This window comes from Oncorhynchus tshawytscha, linkage group LG01 (genome assembly GCF_018296145.1).
Source record: "Oncorhynchus tshawytscha isolate Ot180627B linkage group LG01, Otsh_v2.0, whole genome shotgun sequence".
In the NCBI taxonomy this organism is placed as follows: domain Eukaryota; kingdom Metazoa; phylum Chordata; class Actinopteri; order Salmoniformes; family Salmonidae; genus Oncorhynchus; species Oncorhynchus tshawytscha.
The window spans coordinates 19,530,243-19,536,263 of NC_056429.1; positions in this window are offsets into that span (position 1 = coordinate 19,530,243).

The following is a 6,021-nucleotide window of genomic DNA, read 5'->3' on the forward strand; positions in this document are numbered from 1 at the left end:
TGCGGCTTGAAAAAAATGTTTTTAAAGAATAATAATACTATTCCCATTCGCGGATTGGTCCTGGTTGGCCATTATACATGTACAGTTGAAGTTGGAAGTTTACATACACCTTAGCCAAATACATCTAAACTCACTTTTTCACAATTCCTGACATTTAATCCTAATAAAAATTCACTGTCAGTTAGGATCACCACTTTATTTTAAGAATGTGAAATATCAGAATAATAGTAGAGAGAATGATTTATTTCAGCTTTTATTTATGTCATCACATTCCCAGTGGGTCAGAAGTTTACATACACCCAATTAGTATTTGGTAGCATTGTCTTTAAATTGTTTAACTTGGGTCAAACTTTTCGGGTAGCCTTCCACAAGCTTCCCACAATAAGTTGGGTGAATTTTGTCCCATTCCTCCTGACAGAGCTGGTGTAACTGAGTCAGGTTTGTAGGCCACTTGCTCGCACACGCTTTTTCAGTTCAGCCCACAAGTTTTCTACAGGATTGAGGTCAGGGCTTTATGATGGCCACTCCAATACCTTGACTTTGTTGTCCTTAAGCCATTTTCCCACAACTTTGGAAGTATACTTGGGGTCATTGTCCATTTGGAAGACCGATTTGAGACCAAGCTTTAACTTCCTGACTGATGTCTTGAGATGTTGCTTCAATATATCCACACAATTTTTCTCCCTTCCCCATGATGCCATCTATTTTGTGAAGTGCACCAGTCCCTCCTGCTAGCAAAGCACCCCCACAACATGATGCTGCCACCCCCGTGCTTCATGGTTGGGATGGTGTTCTTTGGCATGCAAGCCTCCCCATTTTCCTTCAAACATAACGATGGTCATTATGGCCAAACAGTTCTATTTTTGTTTCATCAGACCAGAGGACATTTCTCCAAAAAGTACGATCTTTGTCCCCATGTGCAGTTGCAAACTGTAGACTGGCTTTTTTTATGGCGGTTTTGAAGCAGTGGCTTCTTCCTTGCTGAGCGACCTTTCAAGTTATGTGGATATAGGACTTGTTTTACTGTGGATATAGATACTTTTGTACCTGTTTCCTCCAGCAACTTCACAAGGTCCTTTGCTGTTCTGGGATTGATTTGCACTTTTCGCACCAAGGTATGTTCATCTCTAGGAGACAGAACACGTCTCCTACCTGAGGGGTATGACTGCTGTGTGGTCCCATGGTGTTTATACTTGCGTACTATTGTTTGTACAGATGAACGTGGTACCTTCAGGCATTTGGAAATTGCTCCCAAGGATGAACCAGACTTGTGGAAGTCTACAATGTTTTTTCTGAGGTCTTGGCTGATTTCTTTTGATTTTCCCATGATGTCAAGCAAAGAGGCACTGAGTTTGAAGGTAGGCCTTGAAATACATCCAGAGGTACACATCCAATTGACTCAAATGATGTCAATTGGCCTATCAGAAGCTTCTAAATCCATGTTTTTCTGGAATTTTCCAAGCTGTTTAAAGTCACAGTCAACTTAGTGTATGTAATCTTCTGACCCAGTGGAATTGTGATACAGTGAAATAATCTGTCTGTAAACAATTGTTGGAAAAATTACTTGTTCATGCATAAAGTAGATGTCCTAACCAACTTGCCAAAACTATAGTTTGTTAACAAGAAATTTGTGGAGTGGTTGAAAAACAAGTTTTAATTACCCCAACCTAAGTGTATGTAAACTTCCGACTTCAACTGTATGTCAAACATTATGCTGTTCTGTTCACTGTACATTTATCTATCCATAGCTGTTTATGTATGCACAAAAGGAATCTAAATAAATACCAAATACACCATGTTTCAATGCAATGCTATATTTTCATATTAACAAAACAGCTGAGTCTCTGCGTAGCTTTCATCAAGGTTTAATCTTCAATGTATGCATTGTCTTGACACATTGTTTGTCATACATTCCATTCCACATTTAATGAGTTTGCATTCCAAATAACTCATTCAGTAATCAAATAATTTGATGCCACGCTGGTTTCACTCTTGCAACACATTTCACAAGTATGGGTTAGGTGGTGGGGCTTGTGAGTTCAGAAGTGTGAAATGTAACTGATCTCACATTGTGGCCGAGTGATTTGTAAATCGTGATGAGGTGGGTATGATATCAGAGTGCGTTTTGAAGTAAATTTTGGGGCAATAAGAGAAACGGGATGCCTTGCCATCTAGTCTGGTTTTGACTCAATGGGATACAGCTTTTGTCAGATTTGACGTTTTGTAGTAGGTTAGGAGAACTTATGCAGCAGGTTAGGATAATTAAAATAGCAGACATAGGTTAAGGTTAGGAAAAGGGTTAGAGCTAGCTAAAATGCAAAATGGCGTCAATTTAACAAAAGCTGTATCCATTCTAATCTGGGCATGCTCCAGCTAGCTTGTTTATAATAATCATGAATCATGATTTCCAGCTGCTTGATGATTCCAGTCCCTCTGCAATTACTTACTGTATGAGGTGGAAGGTCTCATTCAGAAATTTAAATTAAACAAATTAATTTAAATGTTTATTTCACAAATATACAGTAACTTATATACATCTACTGATAAAGGATTGGTATCTGCTTTTATGGGTCTATAGTTTGTGAGAGAAAAACCTGACCATAGAAAGATAATCCCTATGAGTTTGACATCCTTCCTATTGACAGTGGAATTCCCACGAGTACGTTTTTCTGACTGTTAAAAACACCCTGCCTCACCTATTGTTCCTGTGCAAAGAGGAAACCAACATTCTCTGTAAAAAGCTATTTGCTCATTGTTCTGCTATTACCATGGTTCTCTTATCTGAGTTTCCGTTCTTGTGTGAGGAGGGTATATTTGGTGATTCTTCAGTTTCCTTCACTGTTTGTGTACACTTGGCCCTGAGTATTTTCACTAGCCATTGTAGGGAGTTTATCCTGTGTACATTAAAGAGATGAATAGAGATATCACAATCATCAATGCCTGTTGGGTTTCTGCTCTTGCACACTTGTGATGGAGTATAGCTTTGGAGAAGCTATCTTGAGGTGGTTAATCATGACACTTCCACTGAAATTTTCGGACCATTTAGGTAGCGGTAGCAACACTGACTACATGAGGTTATAAGTTTGATTAGTGTCTGAGAGCCCAAGGCTTTACATGCAATGCATGGTGGGAATATGGCTCAACTGGGCAGATCCATGAATTACATGGTTTTTACTTGAAGACACCCTGTCCTGTGGTTTACAAGTTCAGTACAAAACCCCTTGACTTATCCCCCTGGCTTTTCAACAAGACTAATTAAAATCAAGTTCCAGGGATTGGGAGAAGTTGAGCAAGACTCTCTACCCCCTCAGACAAGGGCCGGAGAATGGGAACTCTCAACCATAATAAACATACATATCTACATAAACATTGGACCCCATATTTTTAAAAGTCTTACTGGCAGCTCAAATATACACCACTCATTTAAAACAATATTAGTTACTGACCTATTTCGAAATACCTGAGTATGTCTCTAACTTGTTTTGTGTTTTCAATGTCAGGTGGTTAGGAGAGTAAAAATCGTTGATTGAGTTGCAGCTAGGTACTGAGTGGACTTAAATGCATATGCTACATTTCTCAGTAATAAATAACACATGCATACAATAGTATCCCGAGTTTGCTGAATATCTGTTCCTATGGTAACACAGGCACATTTCAGAGCAATGAGTGTGAGGCTATGGACCTATAGCTGAAATGCTAAGACATTTCAACCCCTTATTTAGCATAGTAATAAGAACATTCATAGATCTGACTGGAGAGGTAACCTCACAATAAATATGATTAGGCTAATCTTGCAGGTGTGCATTTATTATAATCCTGAAATCTTAGTATTAATCCAAAATACAGGTATCATAATCTTCATACATGACAAATAACACAGTAATTCACACAGTTCCTTAAAACCCATCTGAGCGCTAGAGACATGAATGGTCCAGGAGTGAATGGCTCAGTGCCTGGTGAAAAGTGGCTCCTCAAATGAGCGGTTAGAGAAACCTCAGCTGGGAAGAAGTCTAGAAGTCTGACAGAGAGAGAATGTGCTCCGGCTGCAGTGTTTGGGGCTGTGGCTCCAGCCCTGTCGTGCGCCTCATTCTGGTCCGACTCACACACACTGTGACGACCATGTGGTCCCAAGCTGGAATGCCTGGGCAAACACTGGAGCACATTAGATTGTAGCCTTGTATTGTCTCTCTTCGCCTCGGCCTACATTGTTATTTTGCGGCTTTCATTGTTGTTATTTTGCGGCTTTCATTGGGGTGTGTCTCTGTTTATGTTCATGGTTCACGTGCTTAAGACAAGGGACGTGAGTGCTCCTCACAATGTCAACACCCACTCTCAGTAACTAGCTCCTAGCTGTTATCAGACTTAAACAGGGGATTAGACCTATTGATCAAATGGCCCGGTTCAAAGGTTATCTAGATAAGACCATTAGGCCAGTGTCCTTTCAAACATTTCACAGATAGTGGTCTGACTACTCAATGATTCTGCTGCATTCACTCATTTGCCAGTCGCTATTGAATGTAAAATGTACACTATGTATACAAATGTATGTGGACATCTAGTGGAAAGCCTTCCCAGAAGCGTGGAGTCTTATAGCAGCAAAGGGGGGATCAACTTCATATTAATGCTCATGATTTTGGAATAAGATGTTCAACGAGCACGTGTCCACATACTTTTGGCTATGTAGTGTATCCACCATCAACTGTAGATATACAGTAGGTGTCATGGTTAAAGTTTTATTTTCTCATGCAGGATCCCTGTATAGAGGCATTTTCAGCTTAGCTCTACATTCTACCAATTAAAATGTATCCACAAAATAAGCTGCCACTGCTTGAGTCACTGTTGTTTTCCACCTCCTGTTACAGGCAGCTCTCTGTCTCACTGCTGGCTCCTAATGAGACACCATCCCTCATGTGGCCTTGTCCACATAGCATCTATTCACTGTTGTGTTCTGTGTTCATTCGTCGTGGACTCTAAATCCTCTTGAAATTGTATTGTAATCCCTAGAAATATAATTATTCTTTCGCCGAGCCATTTGACCAAGTTTTAGTCCACCGTCATATTTTTCATATAACTCCATTAGTCGACTTGTCTAACGCTTTAGTAAAATTGAGTCAAAACTGATTGTCATAACAGAAAAGCCACATGCCTCGCTATAAAGTATGTTAACATGTTTTGGTCCATTTCACTGCATCTATTTCAAGAAGCTTCAGTTCATTTAAGTAATCTGTGACAGAGCGTAACCACGTCCTTAAGCCTATTATTTTCATGTCTAGTAGGGTTTGACTGTAAAACAGTCCAAAGCAGATATTTATAAAAAATATGTGCATACATTTCATCCTGCAAAATAACCAAAGGGCGGAGTGCCTCCAAATCCTTACTGTACTCACACACTCCCATCCATTCCATAGTTTGTATCGCAAATTAACCCATGGTTTGATTCTCATGTGACCCATTCATATTTGCAATTTATATCTAGGCTTTACAGAACGATGTATTGCTTTTGCAGACATTCCTTTTACAAACCATTAATTTCAGATGCAAACTGTCCCTTAATGTAGCGAGCTAGAGTTTTCTCCTTCCCCTGAAGCAAAAATTGAAAAAGAGAAGAGCAGAGTTCAACCCGGTCTCATAGCCTTTCGCATTATTATATACGTAAATCTGAAATGTTTGATTGTACATGATTTGGAAAGGCTGTCTATATAAGATCCTACAGTTGACAGTGCATGTCAGAGCAAAAACCAGGCCATGAGGTCGAAGGAATTGCCCGTAGAGCTCCGAGATAGGATTGTGTCTAGGATCAGATCTGTGGAAGGGTACCAAAATGTTTCTGCAGCATTGAAGGTGCCCAATAACAAAGTGGCCTCCATCATTCTTACATGGAATAAGTTTGGAACCACCAAGACTCTTCCTAGAGCTGGCCGCCCGGACAAAATGAGCAATCGGGGGAGAAGGGCCTTGGCCAGGAAGGTGACCAAGAACCTGATGGTCACCCTGACAGAGCTCCAGAGGTCCTCTGTGGAG